Raw genomic sequence first — 20,049 nt, forward strand, 5'->3', positions numbered from 1 at the left:
CGCTACCAATGTTTTTGCTGACAACACAGGAAACAGGGAGGGAACGACAATTTTCCAAACTTTGTATCTCAGCCAAACTTGAATGGAATTTCAGAAGCAAAAGAAAAGGCACTTCCGTGTGTAGGAGGAAGAGCCTGAAGCATCGACCTGGTGCAAGGCCTGCGGCCTGAACTGAAGAAAGCAAGAATTATACTGTGAATAACAGATAGACCTTGTCAAACAGACGTTTGCCTGCAAGTCAGTGTCTGGGACATAAACTCAGCACTAGCATTGCTAAAAACATGGAACGGGTAAATACATTCCACCAGGACAGTACAAGGACACTCCAACCTAGCACACAATAAAACAGTCTGACCAAAGTAATGAAAAGTGTTATTTTGTATGAAACGTCAGGAGTGGAAGCACAATAACAGGTGGTGAATAGGAATGCTCTATCTGAAATATCAGGAGGAAAGTACAAGGGGAAGTAACAAACAAGTCCTTAACGTGTAAGATGATATGTAAGGTATGTAGTCACAGAGGGTATGTCTACACTACCCCGCTAGTTCGAACTAGGAGGGTAATGTAGGCATACCGCACTTGCAAATGAAGCCCGGGATTTGAATTTCCCGGGCTTCATTTGCATAAGCGGGGAGCCGCCATTTTTAAAACCCCGCTGGTTCGAACCCCGTGCAGCGCGGCTACATGGGGCATGAACTAGGTAGTTCGAACTAGGCTTCCTAGTTCGAACTACCATTACTCTTCGTGAAATGAGGAGTAACGGTAGTTCGAACTAGGAAGCCTAGTTCGAACTACCTAGTTCGTGCCCCGTGTAGCCGCGCTGCACGGGGTTCCAACCAGTGGGGATTTAAAAATGGTGGCTCCCCGCTTATGCAAATGAAGCCCGGGAAATTCAAATCCCGGGCTTCATTTGCAAGTGCGGTATGCCTATATTACCCTCCTAGTTCGAACTAGGAGGGTAGTGTAGACATACCCAGATTGTTTGTCTCAGTCTATAAATGTTGAGGTACCTGGACTTACCTCTTTGTCCAGCCTAGGGGGCAATGGAGAAACCTGTTGTTAACTGAGCTCTGTCCATTGTCATGAGTACACATTCTTAGCCTACCTGTAGACATATGATTTGGGGATGCTATTGCTGTGTGTCAGCCTGCCGCCTGTTGGAACTCCGTGTGTTGGGGCACACCCCATCCATGGGGTCAGCACCTGTGTTACTCTGGCCCCCAACTGGGGGAGCCGCCTGGCACAGGCAACCAATGGCTCAGCCAGGTGTTGCTTCCCTGGGGCCACCCAACAAGCCTTTCCCCTTAGTCCTCCCGGGGCCAATACCTCGGGTCCCTGAGTGGCCTGTTTTCATGTCACAACCCTCTCGGAAGGCCCACACCGTAGCCTGCACCCACCTCCCTTCACCAATAATCCTTACAAGTCCTATGGTTTAGTCTTTCTGCCCGACCAGTCCCAGATGGATTAGTCTATAATTCCACGTTGCAACTGCCGGAAAAGCATCCTGCCAATGTAGACGTGCTTTTTCCGGAAATACTTATAATGGAAAACTGTTCCGTTTTAAGCATTTCCGGAAAAGGGTGCCAGTGTAGACGTAGCCGTAAAGTCTCATTTACTTCATTGGACCTATTCATTTGCAGTCTTTCATGTGCAGGATCAAGGCTAAGTGTGTAGTCCTCCCTCCAAAGATTAAATGAAGTTTGCTAAGGGGTCGAGAGAAGAGTATAGAAAGTATTTAGGCTTTTTCATTGTATATTTCAACAGCAAGAACCTAATGAAGCCATGTGATTTGCCTCCTAGTACTAACTTTGAATCCCTGCGTTGGAAAACCTATTTTAATTTAATAAGCTGCTTGGCCTGTTTGAATTTCCTGTTGACTTTTAAAAGTGTTATGTGCACAAGCCAAGCCACCCAGTGCAAATAAATTAATTTTTTAAAAGATGTATTTGGATCATGTTTCAGTTAGCACAAGTACTAGCCTTTCAATTTAATCACATGAGCCACTGAATATTTACTACAGAGTAAACAAGAAAAGGCAGTCCATCGCTAAAGAAACAAGAAATTATAAAAAGAGCAGCTATACGTCATGTCCCCATGGGGAACGAGCTGTAACTTCTTCAGATATTTCAGATAACTTAACACCTGCTGAAAGGCAATGAAAGGCATGATCCAATGCTCATTGGAGTCAATGGGGTTCTTTCCATCATTGCATTAAAAAGGGGATTTGCAATAATGTGATATCTTACCTTTTGTACCTATTTCATTTTCTTAGCTGGCTTAAAAAATATTTGGTACAACCTCTAAGTTTAAAATGGTGCAATTAGGCAAAGCAACCTATAGTGTGAAAAAGCTGTCTTTTTAGAATATTTAACAGGCAAGCATGAGAGGTTTTTCCTACTTCCCTTTCAGAAAAAAAAAACCGCTTTGCACAACCGGACTGGATGCCAAAGTCTACATTTAAAAAAATGTTTGGAAAGCCATGTTTCAATGAATTTATCAAACAAGATCATGGAATGAGCAGGGTATTTCTTTCACTGGCTGGATCAGTATTGTTTCCCCTGTATAGTTTTTTGAAACAGCTATACCCTATTGATTTCCTGTAAGACAACTAGAAATCAAACCTTTACACGGTACTTTTTCAAGTCTTCTGTATTGTGTGAACATGGGCACAAACGATTATTATATAATATAACATTGGATTAAAGGAGAAAGTAAAACTTATTTACTACTTAAGTGGGGTTTGATCCCTTAAGGAATTATAGGTTTAATGAAAACAGAATGTGGTTTATTAGCTGTATGAGTTCTACTGCAATGAGGCTCTTATGATACAATGTCTGCATTTGCTGTGCAGGTGTAGATGGTTGATATATGGATAATCTATGAGAACATGATAGAGTCTGGATAAATACTGATAGAAAATAGTTCCCTCAAAAGCAAGGGAAGTGTAATACTCTGCAGAGTGCCTCTACTGCCCCAGCCCACCCGGGTAGCTGCATCTTTCTGGGGTCTGTACAGCAGCCCCGACAGAGGACAGGGCTGGGGTTGGTACAGCCATGATGGAGAAACTGCTATTGTTCTGCTCCTCCAACATGGCTCTACCGCACCAAGCCCTGCCCCTGTCCTGTCCTCTGGCAGGGCTGCTGTGCAGACAGAGGAAGCCATGCAGGTGAACCATGTCAGAGGAGCTGCCAGCATGGGGCTGCCCAGAGACCTGAGGTTCTGCAAACCTGTGTCTTTCCAGTACTCCATACCAGCTATAAATATCTTGCTGGTACAGTGTAGTGGACCATACCACCCTGGTTGCACTGCTGTGAAAGATTAAGGCCATGGTTCCTACCTTTTCTTTAACCCCCTTACCAATTAACCAAAGATCAAGATGTCTACACGTATGGGTACGTCTACACTGCACACCACAGGTGGCAGCATGTAGAGTATGTGTAGCTACACAAAGCAGTGAAAAGCAAGCTCTGTCCACACTGCAGCATGTAGCTATACATGTCAATGAAATGCTCTGGCAGAGAGAGAGGCAGCGGGACACTACATTGCTGAAAATAGCAGAGTAAAAAGGGAGATGCTGCTCAGACATGTGGCCAGCCATGTATACACTAAGATTCTGGCATGTCTTTGCTTTACTCACCTAAGAAGTACCTCCCCCTCAACACCAGTGGGTATACCCATGCTAGGGGTTTGTGCAACATATGTACTCTACATGGAATCATAAGAAGCATTCAGTGTAGAAATACCCTATTTCACATGAAACTATGTGTAATTTAACCTCCAATGGACCTCAAGCCTCTCCAAACCCCAGTCTTGAAATCTTACAGGACTGTCAGTTAGAGTAAGAATGTGCATTGAATGCGGAATGGACAGCTGTGCCATGCTGGGGTGCTGGGAGGAAGTGCTGGCTAGACCCACAAAATGAGGGTAGACCGATATTAAGTTGACTATAGCAGTCACTGCAGTAGTTCATGTCCACACTCCCATCCTTCTGTTGGTGGGATGTATCCTCACCAAGAGCACTTCCACCAGCTGAAGAGGGTCAGTGCAGAGGGTCAGTCCAGAGTGTTGTTCTCTGGACTTTTGCCTTCCCATTCTCTGCCGAGAGCCACATGCAGCTACCAGGTTCTTACCTTCCTGGGCAGGGAATCAGGTATGCGACCTGGTGGGGAGTGGGGCTGGAGTCAGCTGTGCTCTAGCTGCCTGGTTTCTTATTAATTGCAGGGCTCAGCATGGAACATTGCTTGCATTGCATTACTTACCTTGCTTTCGGCTGTCTTGTCAATTTCAGGGTGCCAGCACAGAGCCCTGACATTGACAAGACAGCCAAGAGTTGATGTAAGTGATGCAATGTGTGCACAGACCAGGGGTGGACAATAATTTTTAATGAGGGGGCTACTCCAAGAATTGGATAAGTGGTCAAGGGCCTCACTCTTCCATTATACTAATGGAGGAAGTGTGGGGGTTTGGGATGGAGGTTGGGTCAGAAGGAAGCTTGGGATAAGGGATTGGGGTGTAGGATCTGGGAGAAAGTTTGGGTGAAGGAGGGGAGTGTGACCTGAAGCTATGGACTAGGGTGAGAAGGAGGTGCAGGGTCTGGGAGGGGAGTGTGATCTTAGGTAGGGGTGCAGGAGTTTATATTGTGGCTGGAGAGGGGTGCAGGGTCAGGGAGGGGTATGGGTGCAGGAGAGGATTCTGGCCCGGGGGTGGGGTGTAGGAGGAGGGAGTGCAGGGGCTGGGAGGAGGTTCTGACCTGGGGCAGGAGTGGAGGAGGGGGCTCAGGGATTTGTGTTGTGCCAGGGACAGCAGATTGGGTGCAAGGTCTGAGAGGGGGTTGTGACCTGAGGAGGGGTGTAGGAAGGGATGCAGTGTCTGGGAAGGTGTATGGGGGCTGGAGCAGGGGTGCAGAAGATTTGGGTTACATGGGGTGGGGGGGGGGAGGCTGGGGTGCACAGACTCTGGCTGGGAGACCTTACCTGGCTCTCAGCCAGGAGCCCTGCAGGTTCCTTAGCCAGGGTCCTGCCCTCCAGCCCTGTACTGCAGGAGCCATGTTTGCTGCTCTGAGCTGAATGCTGTAAGGCTGGGGGATGAGGGAGCAGGGGCACTTCACATGCTGCCTGTCCTGCAAACAGGCGGCTGCTATTGGCTGGAAACCAGCTAATGGGAGCTACTGAGGGTGGGGAGAGCATGAGAAGCCTCTTTCCCCTCTCTCCAGGCTCTCAGCATTCAGAAACACACACATGGCTCCGCAGCCTGGTTTCCTGAGTGCCAAGCTGGGGAGGGGAAGGGCAGGCAGGGAGATGGCTGAGGTTCTTGCTGGGTTGGCTCCAGCAGGTTGGCAGGCCAGATGTGGCCCACAGATCATGTTTTGCCCAGCCCTGACACAGACTCTGCATCACCTTTACTATACTGACATAAGCCCTATGCACTAGTGAAGGAAGACTTTTTATATCTGTGTAATAGGAGTAGTGTGTACACTGACATAATTAGGTCAATGTAAGTCAGCTTACATCACTCTAAGGGCTCGTCTACACTGGCCCTTTTCCGAAAGGGGCATGTTAATTTCACAGGTCGTAATAGGGAAATCCGCGGGGGATTTAAATATCCCCCGCGGCATTTAAATAAAAATGTCCGCCGCTTTTTTCCGGCTTTTCTAAAAAAAGAAAAGCCGGAAAAGAGCGTCTACACTTCGAAGTAGGAATAAGATCCTCCGGAAAAGGGCTTTTTTTCCGGAGGATCGGGGCCAGTGTAGACGCTCTTTTCCGGCTTTTCTAAAAGCCGGAAAAAAGCGGCGGACATTTTTATTTAAATGCCGCGGGGGATATTTAAATCCCCCGCGGATTTCCCTATTACGACCTGGAAAATTAGCATGCCCCTTTCGGAAAAGGGGCCAGTGTAGACGTAGCCTAAGGGTATGTCTAAACTACGTTTTTTTTCCGAAAGAGGATGTGCAAATTCCCACGGGAATTTGCATATCTTCCGATCACTTTTTCGAAAGTGGGTCTTTTGAAAGTGAAAGTAGTCTGGACACATTTTAAAAAAACAACAACAAAAAAACCCTTTTTTCAAAAAACCCACTCTTCCTAAAAAAAAGGAGGTTTACATGGTTTTTTGAAAAAGGGTTTTTTTCCGAAAAAAACCCACGTCCAGAGTACTTTCACTTTCAAAAGACCCGCTTTCGAAAAAGCGATTGGAAGAAGATATGCAAATTCCACAGGAATTTGCATATCCTCTTTTGAAAAAAAAATGTAGTTTAGACGTACCCTAACTGTGTAGTGTAGGCAAGGCCTTAGCCTCACCATCGCAGTGTCTAGCATTTAGGTGCCTTGTCCCTTAGTGGAATCCACAGCCCCGAGATAGGAGCCTATCTGCCATTTTAGACACCTGTCCCACTGAGCGCTAACTGACCTTGTAGGCGCTTTTAAAATTCCTAGTTTTCTGCTGTTGGGCCTTGCTGAACAGTTAGGGGGGCACAGTGATTCCAGTGGCTTGTAGGCTTCACCCCGGGACTGAAAATCCATCTTTTAACAGGATCTTTAAACTAGGCATCGTCCTGATTAGTCATTTGTGGAATCCAATGCAGCAGGTGTCTGCTATTTTATTTCATATGGAAAGCGCCTTGTTTAAGTTGAATGAGGTAATATCTTTGAATGGATCAACTTCTGCTGGTGAGAGAGACAAGTTTGAATTACACAGAATTCTTCTCCAGGTCTGCGAAGGATATTGAGGTCTGATCAACACTATCAACTTATATGGGTATAACTATGTCATGCAGAGGTGTGAAAAATCTCTTAATTCCCCATGTAGACAGTGGTACATTGATGAGAGAACCTTTTCTGCCAACACAGCTACTGCCTCCAGGGGGGCTGGATTAGCAATCCTGACAGGAGAATTCTCTCGGATTAGTTTAGAGCAGCTTCATTAGAAACAGATAGTTCAACATAAGTAGATAACACATAGTCTAAGGGACCATTCAAGGTCAAATGACCAGTTAACACCTCTGTAGCCATAGGATAAAAAAGTGTGTGTGGGGATTAATGAGTTATTAATTGTTGTAATAAACCACAGAGCCAGTGTATTTATTAGATGTCTCCAATTTATGAATCCAAGGCTGATCTTTTGAAAGTGTTGTGCAGGTTTCCTCTAAGGATGTGGACTAATAGGTCAGATACTGCCTGCTTGCTCTGTGAAAAGTGCTCACCCATAGTTTTTTTCTTTTTTATCATTTTCCTGTGTGAATTCAATTGAGAGCGCAGCCACAGTGATTGGTTTCATTCACACAATTGTTATTGGGCAATTTAGGGCACTGAATGAGATACAACACCCATTGGGATAGGCACGTGTAGGAACCATGGATCTTGAAAGGTGTGTTGTGGGAAGTGTTGAGTGTTGCAGCAATGAAGATATGGCTGCAGGTTTTGCGTCTGTTGTTTTGGCAGGGTCTGTTGACTCATTGATTTGTTTTGATTTGTGGGGAGTTTGATTCTGATGAGGTGGTTGAGGGGTTATTTGAAGGGCAGCAGAAATATTCCCTCACCCATCTTGTCTCTCTATTATCCTGGGACAGACATGGCTACAACCACACTTCATATTTTTATAACTCGGCAGTCCCAGCCAACAAAATACTGCACATTTTTCTTTGATGACTCAACCTCTTTTCATTAGGGTACAATATGACCTCAATAATTCTTTAAACCATTTGCTTAGAAGCAGTGAAATTGCATACCTGCTGCTTTCTTCTCCTTGGGAGGCCTCACCAAGACCTCAAAATACAATATTTTCTGAGGTCTGTGGAGGAGGGAGGGTAATTAAAAAGAGACTATTTTGTTAGCACTGAATGTCTACAATTATTTCCATTTGCAAAACGCACTCAGATATCTGAGTCATTGGAGACACACTTCAGAACAAGATGACCTGACACTTACTACACCTGCAGAACTTCTGGAGCTCACAGCCGGGTGCTATTTTTCAGAAAAAAAGTTGTGGAAAACTAGTTGAAATATGTTTTATTCGATGGTATTATGTGAATGGAAAGCTTCAAGCCAGATTCCCTAAGTTATGACTTCCTGGGGCTTGTTCACCACTTTCCAAGACTGGCCAACAACCTATTTTAGTCTAATAAAGGGTAAATATGCTCCTTGTCTCCTGAGTGACCCTGCATAACTGTGGGAAAAGCTGAGACATATTTTGCCATTATACTGCACAGGGCTTTCAGTTTCAGAACATAAAACTTTCCCTCCCTTCATTTTTTCTCTCGCACTCAGACAGAGATGGATTTAGGGTCAGGCACTTGGCTGGGGTGTTGAGCTTGCGGGTGCTGGGTTTGGGGCACTGATTTTGTTGTTAGTGACAAAAGTGGAAATAAAATGTTTGAAGCAAAATGTTCCATTTATTCCATATGTGGATTCACCTTTCACTAATCTCCTAGGGTATGTCTACACTACCCCTCTAGTTCGAACCAGCGGGGATAATGTAGTCATCCACAGTTGCAAATGAAGCCCGGGATTTGAATTTCCCGAGCTTCATTTGCATGAAGCCGGCCGGCGCCATTTTTAAATGCCAGCTAGTTTGAACCCTGTGCCGCGCAGCTACACGCGGCACGGAGTAGCTAGTTCGGATTAGGCTTCCACTAGCTGTGGAACGAGGTGTACAGCTAGTTCGGATTAGGAAGCCTAATCCGAACTAGCTACTCCATGCCGCGTGTAGCTGCGCGGCACGGGGTTTGAACTAGCCAGCATTTAAAAATGGCGCTGGCCGGCTTCATGCAAATGAAGCCCGGGAAATTCAAATCCCGGGCTTCATTTGCAACTGTGGATGACTACATTACCCCGCTAGTTCGAACTAGCGGGGTAGTGTAGACATACCCCTAGAATGTTATGATTCATGCTCTTGTGAGCATATAAGGGGCAGGGGCAGTGAGATATAAGAATGAAGTGAAGTGAGAGCCCAGCTGCGATATTGTGAATCATGGTTTGTTGTGCAATTGTGAAAGTGTACTTGTATTTTAAGACTTGAAGAGAGTGTAAATAGCAACTAATAAAGAACATATTTAATGAGATGTGTGACGGACCGGGCCGTGTCTGGGCACAGCTGAGGGCATCTGCTCAGGGCGAATTGCTCAACTTCGGGGCTCCTTACAGTCCCCAGACTGGTGAGCTCTCCAAACAAGCCACAAACCAGTCCCACAGAGCGCTTCAGCAGCTTGCCTGAAGTCTCACGAGCAAAACCCCTCTGACAACCCAGCAATATCTGTGCCCCAGATGGCCCCGGGCCTCATACATGGGTCAGCGCTGGCTCTTCCGGGTCATAATCTACTTGCCACGGGCGAGTAGATTACATTATTTGTTGAGCCCTGCTAATAAGTATTGATGGACCTAACCTTTATGAATTTATCTAGTTCTTTTTTGAACCCTGTTCAAGTCCTGGTCTTCACAACATCCTCTGGCAAGGAATTCCATAGTTTGACCATGTGCTACATAAAAAAACCTTCCTTTTGTTTGTTTTAAACCTGCTATTTCTTAATTTCATTTGGTGACCCCTAGTTTTTATGTTATGGGAACAGGAACAAGTAAATAATTTTTCCTTATTCACTTTCTCCATACATGTCATGATTTTGTAGACCTCTGGTGTGCATGAAAAGGAGAGAAAAAATGCACCCTACAAATTAATACATATGATCCTGCTTTATGGATGGCGATCCCAAACTTTGCAAATATTGATTGTACAATTTTTTGAACAGGTTGGGCAAAAATCCATTTCCCATAAATGGGAAGAAGTGACACTTCTCAAAATCACACTGTGAAAGAGTGCTTGAGAACAGTGAGAAACTGGATTGGCTTTGCTGAGTTTACTCAAAATCAACTGACAATGCATTCAGGTTTTGTTGTAAAATATTTGACAAGAATGCCAAATTGTCTGGGTTACTGGCATAACATAGCTGATGCTCTGTAGTAGCAACATGAAGACTCACCCGGCCACTTTATAGTCTGTTCCAAATGGTTGGAGAGATTGAGGCTAGAATCAAACTAAATAAATGCAGAAAATCAGTGCATTACTAATGTAGAAACCCAGCATGAAGGAATGTGCTCAATTGTCTAACCTCAAAATATGCATATTTTGAGCATACCACGAGCCTCTGGCTGGACATGCATAAACTCTATACCTTGTGCACGTAGGCAGGAATTTATTCCTCTTATGCTGGGAATTCTTGCTCCTTGCCTCACAGGCATGATGATGATTTTTAACAATCAAGTTTCTGTTTATATTTTTTAATATTGCATGCAGTATTTTTGTAACAGTGTTGGTCCCAGGGCATGAGAGAGACAAGGTCATTGAGATAATACCTTTTATTGGAGCAATTTCTGTTGGTGAAAGAGGCAAGCTTTTGCGCTTAAAGAGCTCTTCCTCAGGTCAGAAGTTGTGTGTATACTTGTGTACGTGTTTAAAGTGTGGGAAAGTATTTAGGGTTGTGTGTGTGTGTATACATGTGTGTGTAAAGTATATATCAATATCTGTGTGTGTGAGGTCCATGGTCAATGTATAAGGGTTGTGCGTATCTACTTGAACATGTGTGAAAGGATTGTATGTGTATACCAGTGTGTACGTGTCTATGTAAATACAAGCTATTTATGTGTGGGGTTGTGGGCCATGTATAAGGTGTGTGGGTAAGAAATGCATACGTGAGAGGATATATAAGAGCCGTGGATGACGAAAGTGAGGGAGTATAAGGGGTATATGCATAAGGGCTGTATGTGTGAAGGTGTACAAGGAGTGTGTGAATGAGCTGTGTGTATGAGGGGCAGAAGCGGCCTGAGGTGGGCTGTGGCAGCTGATGCCCGAGGCGGAATGCGTGATTGGCGCCCCCGCCTGCCATCAATGGGGTGACATCATCATCGGGTGCCCCGGGAGCCCCGTGACATCATCGGGCGCCATTGATGGCGATGCCCTAGGAGATGGCCAAGTTGGCCTATAGCCATGGGCTGCCCCTGATGATGGGAAGTGTGTATGAGAGGAAGTGTGGTATCCAATGGGTGTGCGTGTGAGGGTGTGTGGAGATATATAAAGGGTGTAGTAGAGATGTTAAAATGATTAACCGGTTAAATGATAGTGCTTCACTGATTAACTGTTTTAGCCTAGGTCACACTGCCAAGCCTGTTGTGTAGGCTGTGGGGTCCTGACACTGGCCCCTCCACAGACCTGGGGTTCCGATGCCCAAACTGCTGGCTTTACCTTGGCTGGGTTGCTCAAGTCCAGCATGACTGGCTAGTGCCATATTTAAATGGCAAGGGTTAGTTAAACAGTTGACCAGTAAGCCTCATGGACTGTGTGTGTGTCAGAGTATGGGATATGCCATGAATGTGTATGGGCTGTGTGTGGGAGGGGTTATTTGACTAGCTTGGACTGTTTTGATATCTGTATGCCTGTGGCTAGAGTTAAATGTCTCTTCTGTTGTAGTTGCTGTTAACTCAGTTAAGCACTGTTGTTTAACTGGTTACTCATTTTGATTTTTTATCTGCTAACCCAGTAACCAGCCTGTTTCTGATATGTTCATGTTTTGCATTCCCCAAATCAGTTTTCAGCCAGTGTAGAGTTCTTATAAAATTCAACATCTTCCCCTGGGTCTTGAATTCTTTGGTGGAAACATACTTTTTCATAAACCGCATGTATTTCTTTGAGGTATAAGGTATGCTTCAAAGATAGCAAAAACTCTTTCATAATCATTTTTAAGATTGTCTTCTGTAAAGTCAAAGAATATAAAGATAAGCTCTGCTAGTTTCCTGATAGCATAAATTAAAGACAATACCTGTATACTCAAATTTCTTTGTATAGCTTGGTAACAGTGCAAAATCTTGCAAAATACTGTTTCTAGTCTGTCCATTTTGAAAGTCTGTCAAAGCTTAAGATTTCTCAGGGTTGAAGAGTGGTATTTTTATCAGATCCTGCACTCTTGTTGCTTTGTTCCTTCTGTCTGCAACTTTTGTCACTATTTTTATTCAGTTTCTGTTCTGTTTTCTTAGGCTATCTCTACACTGCACCTTTTTGCAGCAGAAAATATGCTAATGAAGGACTCATTAGCATGAGTTGTGATGTCATTAGCATATTTTCTGCTGATTCTTTTTGCACAAAGGGTTTTTGCACAAAAAGAAGCAGTCTAGCCTCTTCTGTTTTGAGCAAAAAACACCTTTTGCACAAGATCCTTATGCCTCTCCAAGAGGAAGGCCTCCCCCTTCCTCTCCACAATGTTGTGGAGGACACAACATGCCGTGACCACCTCAGGGATGTTGTACTCCCCTGCATCGAGGCGGGTCAGCAGGCACCTGAACTGCACCTTGAGGTGGCCAAAGGCTGATTCCACCTGGATCCGAGTCTGGTTCAGGCAGGCATTAAATTGGTCCCTTCTGGGGTCTAAGTAGCTGGTATAGGGTTTCCTAAGCCATGGCATGAGGGGGTAGGCTGCATCCCCCATGATGCACAGTGGCATCTGCACGTCCCCAATGACAAGTTTATGGTAGGGGAAGAATGTGCCCGCCTCCAGCTTGCCGTAGAGGCTCGAGTTTCTAAAGACACGGGCATCATGTGCCCTGGCTGACCACCCAACAAAAATGTCTGTGAACAGTCCACGGTGGTTGACCAGGGCCTGCAGTACCATAGAATAGTAGCCCTTCCTATTAATATACTGGGCCGCTCGATGTTCTGGTGCTCGGATTGAGATGTGGGTTCCATCTATGGCTCCAGCACAGTTTGGGAACTGCAGGGTGGCAAATCTGGCCACGATTGGGTCCAGATCTCCCAGGCGGATGATACTCTGCAGCAGGATTGAGTTGATGGCCCTCACCGCTGCAGAAGAAGACAAACACAAAAAACAGAGAATGAAAGAGGGAGTGCCTGCGCCCTTGGGAGTTGGCCTCCCCCCTCTCCTCCCCTTCTCCCCCTCAAGCATTCCAGGAACCACCCCCTATGAGGCCACCCCCCCAGCAGCAGGGATCTGTGAGGGCAAAAAGGCACAACCCCCTGGGGACAGGGTTTTTCCCCACCCCCACTCCACGGTGGACTTCTCCACACCAAACTGGTTGCCCACCAACTGATAGAGTTCAGGCGTAGAGAGCTTCCAGAGGATGATTGTGACCCACTTCTCCAGGGGGATGGCAGGTCACAGATGGGTGTCACATCTCTGGAGGGTGGGGGCAAGCCAGGTGGCCTTTCACATGCGGAGGTTTTGGAGCCACTGCTAGTCAACCCATCACTCCATGACCAGCCGGTCCCACCAGTCCAAACTGGGGTTGAGCCTCCAGAAACACGTCTCCACAGTGTGTTGTGGTTTCCAGACTGTAGCTCTCACACCCAAGGGGAGGGTCCCTAGAATGAGCTCGGGGTTGATCTCAGTCAGGACCAGGAAGGCAGCTGGCACAAAGTGCTGCAGAAACTGCAGCATGGCTGTGTGGGGCCATTGTATGCCGAGGGGCAGCTCTGGCTCCGTGGCACGAAGAGAAAAGCTGTGGCATCCAAAAAAGCTGAGCAACCACAGCAGGCACTGAGAGATCTTTGCTGTCCCTTGAAGAGGTAGCAAACATGCAGTAGAAGCAGAGAAACGGTTGTCCAGGGGGGTCCCTTTAAGTGCGTGTCTGCAAGGCTCTGTCACCAGCACTCAGAAGCAACTGGTGATCTAAAGCCCCACCTGAAGTGATTCCGGGTGGCCTTTTATGCGAGAGAGTGTCCAATCAGTCTGGACGTCTCTTTTGAAAAAGTGCATCGCTTTTTCGATGTGCTTTTTTGTGTGGATGCTGTCTTTTGGAAGACTTTTTTTGGAAGGTCTCTGCCAAAAAAAGGTTCTTCTGAAAGCCTGCAGTCTAGACATAGCCTCTGGTAGCCAATGTTTGCATAGTGCTTTGATGTAAGAAGGACTGTTTCAAATAATAGTGAACATGTGATGCTTGATAGAATAACAGTGCATTTTTCAAACTAGATGATCATAAATGTAATTTATGAATAAAAAGAGCTGTACTAGCACTGTAATGAATCACTAGATAAAATAAAGCCTTCTAGGTAAGGGTGTACCATGCAAAGACTTTCTCAAACTAGTAATCCAACTGAAGTCAGTGGAACTTACTCACAGGTGAAATTCATCCCTGTGCAAAGATGGGACTTAAGTGGAGTTTAGGTTTGGTTCTGGCTCTATGCACCATGCTGTTTTACCTCCCCCTGAATAAATCCTGCTTGTGTAATAAGTGTCTGTGGGATCAAACCCCAATTGATTCAGCAAATCTTGAAAAAATATCTATCCAAAAATTGATGAAGTGATAGATTTCTAAAAATGAAACTAATGGACATGATTAAAGAGATTATGCACCTGACACACAAAAAGAAATCAACATTGTTTCATATTGCTGTGCAGAAAACTATATAAACTTCATAAAGAGAGGCCAGGATATAGACATCAAAGAAGATGCCATCCCTGTCTTGACGTGTTTATTTCTAAACTGGCAATAAACAGATTCGATAAGGGGAAAAGGAAAGTATAAGTAATAATAAGCAAAGTAATCAAGAAGGAATTATTTATGCTTCTTGTTAGGTTTTGTTTATTTTAAAAAAAATAACCCTCCCCCATGATAGCTAGTGTTATCAAAGTCTTTCTTATCTCTCATCCCCTACTTTCCTTGGTTGTTCATGTATGTCCAGTTTACCATTCTCAAAGGTCAAAATCAGTCTATGTCTAGACTACAGAGCTTTGGTGGAAAAACGGCTGTTTTTCTGACAAAACTTGAGTTACGTCCATACTGCAAGCACATTATTTTGACAGTAAACCGAAAGAATGGAACGCTTTTTGTGCAATTGGTAATCCTCATTCTACAAGGAAGAAGCCTTTTTGCTAAAGAGCTCTTTCACAAAAAGGCGTGTGTGGACAGGGAAGAGAATGTTTTTTCGGAAGAAGAGGGAAGAGGAAAAAGCACAGGTACCCTGGTGGCTATTCTGCCCATAGCAATCACTGCTTACATGCAAGAGAGTGTCCAGGCAGTCTGGACTCTATCTTTCGAAAAAGTGCATTGCTTTTTCGATGCGCTTTTGCAGAGTGGACACTCTCTTGTGCAAGAAGTTTTTTTGGAAGATCTCCGAAAAAAGCTTCTTGTGCAAAAAGCCTGTAGTCTAGACATAGCCTCAGAGCCAACCAGTGAAAGCCTACAAAAATGTATATAAGGGCTTGTACACACTACTGCTTTTGTTAGTATAATTTATGTTGCTCAGGGGGTGTGAATAAGTGACTCCCCTGAACAATGTAAATTACACCAAGCTAGGTGGTGGTGTTGACTGAGCTATATCATCAGGAGAACTTTTCCTGCCTTTTATGGAAGTGGTTTTATTATACTGATGGGAAAGAGCTTTTGACTAGACATGTTGCATCGGTGCAGCTTGTGCCACTGTAGCACTTCTAGTCTAGCCAAGGCCTGAGTATCTGGTTCTGATGTGGACTGGCAGTGTCTCTTCTTTTGACAGAAGGAGAGAGGGGTGTTGGTGTCTCCCCTTGTGACATTTTCTCTTTTAGCAGGTGGTATTGTCGTCCACACATTTCATTGATTCTATTAATAATGATGTAGGTTTCACTTGGGCGCATTTCTGAAATGGGACATGTATTGCTTGGCCATTTTGGGTTTTTGTGCAAGATCAATGCAAATTCTTCCCAGTCCTTCAGATTATATTCTCCCTACCTCTTTAAAATTCTTTTCAATCAAGTTTCAAAACACAGCAATATCTTTTCCTTTAAATCACGTTTTTGTGCTTTTTGTTTCTCAATTAACATACTCCTTTAAATAGAAAGTTTTGTCTGTTCTGTAATTTCTACATTTAACAAAATTTTGAAACCTTTTGATCTATGTATCCAGATTATCAGTCATCTCTCTCAGGGAATTTTCTGGGAAGTTTTCTTTCTATCCTCCTGCCTCTTGGTGGTCCTTAATGTTGTTAGTTAGAGTCTGTCTATATATCAGAAAATGTACTCTAGGTTCTGCAGATTTACATATTCAGCTACAACATAATGCTCCTTTCAATTACTTGTGTTACTTGTTTCAGTGGGATTCACTCCCATAGATTTCATAGTTAGTGATGGGTGAACATCAAAGACTGATATTCTGAAATAAATCAAATATTATCTAGATTTTTTTTACCTGGAAAATAGGCTGAAAATCTCATGTGTTCAAGGGTTTTTTTTTTTCTAGCATTTATTGGAATATTTATTAAAGGCTGATAATTCAGAAATGTGGCACTCTTTTATAAAAGTTGTAATATCCTGGCTTGTATGTTTGATGATTATACAAGTCCTCATTTACCTATTTTTGTCTTTTTTAGGAATAGTTGTTTTCATTTTCTATTGCTACCAGCTCTCACCACAGTATTAGCTGCTCTGTTACAGTGGTAGGCATGCTATAAATATATAAAATATGGGACTTTTATGTGGCTCTTAAGTCCTAGTGAAATTGAAATATGAATATAAATTGAAGATAAACACTTATGTTTATGATTTTAAAGTATTTGCTGAGAATTGAAGGTGCTCTCTAGTATTAGAAAGTCTAGCAGCTTCTAAAGGAAGTAGAATGACAAACCAGACAGCCTGGGGCAAAATGTGCTGTCTCAGCTAAACCAAAACCAGGGAGATCCAAGAAGAGAGACATGTTAACTTCACTAATGATACAGACACACTCCACTGCCTTGAGTCACAATCAGGAAGAGATCCCTTGTACTTTGGGAAGACTCATGTGCTGAAAGTTGTAATGGACAAGGTTTGGCTGTTTATGGTTCAATAAGACATTTCTAAGCTATTCCCATACAGTCTGCCCTATCAGTTTGTCCCTCGTAGCCTGAGGTTTGTCTACAGAAGGAGTAGCATACTGGTATAGGAACACCAGTGTACCATACTAGCAAAGTGCTCCCAGTGTTGCACTTTGTACTGGTTCAGTAAAACTCGCCTCATTCCAAGCAAAACAAGCTCTGAGTAGGCCAATACACAGTTTTGCCCGTATAACTGTGTCTTCACTAAGGCTCTCCTGGCACTGATTTATCAATCAAAAATCACAGCCAAAACCAATGTCACTATGCTGGCTGAAGTCTGTAGAGTAGACCTGGCTTGAGAATTATGAGTGGGGAATATACTTGGAAACTCACTCAATCCTGAGCTCTAGCCTCGCTTAAAGGAGAAACTCTTTGGTGGTGGAGGATGAGGATGTTTCTAGTGGCACTACCCAAGTCTGTGGGGACTGGAATCTCAGAGCCATTCCCAGGCCCGGCTACTCCACCCCAATCCCCATCAGCTTCCTCTTTGAAAGTCCCACCCAATGTGGAACTCAAGCTCCCCAGTTTTCCTCAAGGCCTCCTGAGGCTAAAAGTTCCAAGCCAAGCCAAGTTAGGGGGAGGAGGACACCAAAGGCTGCCATTTTTATACTTCTAATTAATGTTGTGTTTATTGCTTGTCTTTGCTCGAAGACTCTCTCCCATAGTGAAATGTGATTTATTGCATGTCTCTTCCCCTAGTTTGCGTAGAGACCACAAACCCATCCATTCTCTAATTCAGTATTTTACCATAACAAATACAATTGAATACAGTCACATAGAAGTTGTCCTAAATATTTTCTTTGTGAGATTTTAAGAGTGGGTTTTTTTTTTCAGAGAAGGACCTGTTGCTGTAGGTTGTTACTGGTGTCTTGCTGATTTCAGTGTGCTAATCGGGATAACTAAAGGCGATTCTTCAGTAAGAGTTGCAAGATTTTCATTCTGATCCTGATTCAGCAAAGCACTGAAGCATGGAACATACTCATAAGCTTGCACTTAAGTGCTTTGTTGAATGTGGGCCTTTATCTATTACTGAATGTGAACATTTTCTTTCCTATTCCTTAAGAAAAATTATAATCTGAGTATAGCTGAAATAGCATTTGTTATAAAACATGTTGCTGATTGTCTGCAAATGTATCCCATGGTATGTATCCGTCTCCTTTTAGGCTGAAATTTAGGCTTAAAGCATGGATGTAGCTATTCCTGTGTTTTATGAATTAAACATCATTCAGCAATAAAATAACTCAAAGTAACAATGAGCCATTCTAAAAACATTCTTTTTTGGTGGAAATATTTATATAAATCCTATTCGGACATAAATATTTCAAAGATTGCCTAATACTTAAACAAATGCTATTATTCACAAGTTTCTCTGGTCACCTTTTTAACAGTGCTGAACAAAGACACATCAGTCTATCATGCTGGAACGCTGGCCTATAGGAGAAATCTGTCCCAAGATTTCATGAAGCTTTTAAGAGGCACCTCTGGATAAAAGTACTTCTACTATTTCAGTGAGGTATGTCTTTATTTAATTTACAATAGCATCTAGAGGCCAGAGTTCAGTTGTGCTAAACACTGTACAAATATATAATGCACAAAAGACAATCCTGCTTCAAAGAACTTACTTAAGCACTTGCCCAGCTTTAAGCATGAGTCATTTCATTATGAGACAACTCAGAGTTGGGAAGTTAGGCATATGCTTAAAATAGCTTGCTGAATCAGAGCCTAAAGGTTTGGGAGGTGTAAGTGTCTAGCAAAGGAAATTAAGTTTTTCAGGCTGCAGAGCCACAAAGGGACTCAGGGCAGATTATAGTAAAAATGGTTTGTACTAGTGATGCATATTTGCACATGCCTCAGGGCATATAAAATATTTATTCCTCACATGGATGGAAAAGATTAGAGGAAGCACTGAGTGATGATTGTGGTGTTGGAAGATTTGCAAATCTTTGTAAGGACAGAGAAATAATATAAAATAATTTACAGCAGAGAAATTACCCATGTGCAGACAGATTAAAAGCTGAGATTGAATGTGAAGAAACATGCTCAAAACACAGTATTCAATGGGAAGGAGAAGCCAGGGAAAGAGTAATGTTGACTTCAGTGGAGTAACTCCAGAATTACAGTTTCGAAAGATCAAAAATCATGAGTCAGACCCCTAAAAATCATGAAGTTGGTTCCAAAATCATGGCATTTGAGAGATTTATAACAAAATCATGAGTCAGACTTAACTTTAATTGGAAATTGAAGCTCTTGCGATTAATGCAAAAGCTGGCATGTCTGGTCTGACAATAGTAGTATACATGAGAGTGGAATCTAACTACAATGTGCTAGCGTGTTCTGTCACCAGGACTGCTAATTGAAGCACATTGTGAAAATGACAAGCTTCAGTTCACACAGAGCTCTTCTTCAGATCTGTGTAAGTTTGAAAGATTGCCTCTTTCACTAACCTTAGTCTAGTAAAATATATTAATTCACCCACATAGTTTTTTCTAGTATCCTGGGACCAACACAATTAGAACAACAGTGCAATTCTAGCACACAATTTTAGCCATCACGGGTTATGGTGTGTTACAGTAAGTGTGTCCAATTAATTCAGTGAGGAAACTGTGTGGGAAATAATAAAGATATATTATAACTTGAAATAAAATAAGATAAAGGCTAAACAATGTGTTTAGGTTGTGTTTGTGAAATTAACAAGAGTATTTGGTAAACTGCATGTTAGCAAACCATTCTTCAGAAGAGATTATTCAAGTAGAGTGTAAGGTAGAATTATTCTGCTAAATTAAGGATCCAATCCTATCACATTAAAATGAAAGGGAGTTTTCCTGTTGACTTCAATGGGACTGATTCTGGCTCTGTGTGTATTCTTGAAAAATGGATAGAACTTGAGTTGCTGACAAGAGACTGAGTTTGGATATGGAACAGGGTCTATGACTGTAAACAAGAATTTGCTTACACTGAATGTGCAAATACCTTAATCAGCTAAAGTATGTGTGGATGTTTTTACATTATTTCTACATGAGCACATCTTGAGTAGATTATTTCACATGCCAACCAGTCATTTGTAGTGTGCTTTGTCAATAAAATGTGATAATGGTTTATTTTAAATGTTGGTCTGATCCTTCGGTTAATAAACTATGTAAGTTACAAAGGTTGCATGTAATCTCGCTCCAAGAAAACCTACTTTATGAAACATGGTGAACAAAAGATTTCATAGGCCAAGTCAACAGTGACACA

At 43.2% G+C, this 20,049-nt stretch overlaps 1 long non-coding RNA gene across 2 annotated transcripts in view; it reads left to right on the forward strand.

The window, feature by feature from the left end:
- LOC142829204 (uncharacterized) overlaps nt 1-20,049 on the forward strand; it is an 89,089-nt gene that overhangs the window by 34,312 nt on the left and 34,728 nt on the right. For both annotated transcript variants that reach the window (XR_012903619.1, XR_012903618.1), the window contains exon 5: nt 18,204-18,328. This is a non-coding gene — a long non-coding RNA (uncharacterized LOC142829204). The remainder of the gene's footprint in view (nt 1-18,203; nt 18,329-20,049) is intronic.

This window comes from Pelodiscus sinensis, chromosome 1 (genome assembly GCF_049634645.1).
Source record: "Pelodiscus sinensis isolate JC-2024 chromosome 1, ASM4963464v1, whole genome shotgun sequence".
Classification (NCBI taxonomy): domain Eukaryota; kingdom Metazoa; phylum Chordata; order Testudines; family Trionychidae; genus Pelodiscus; species Pelodiscus sinensis.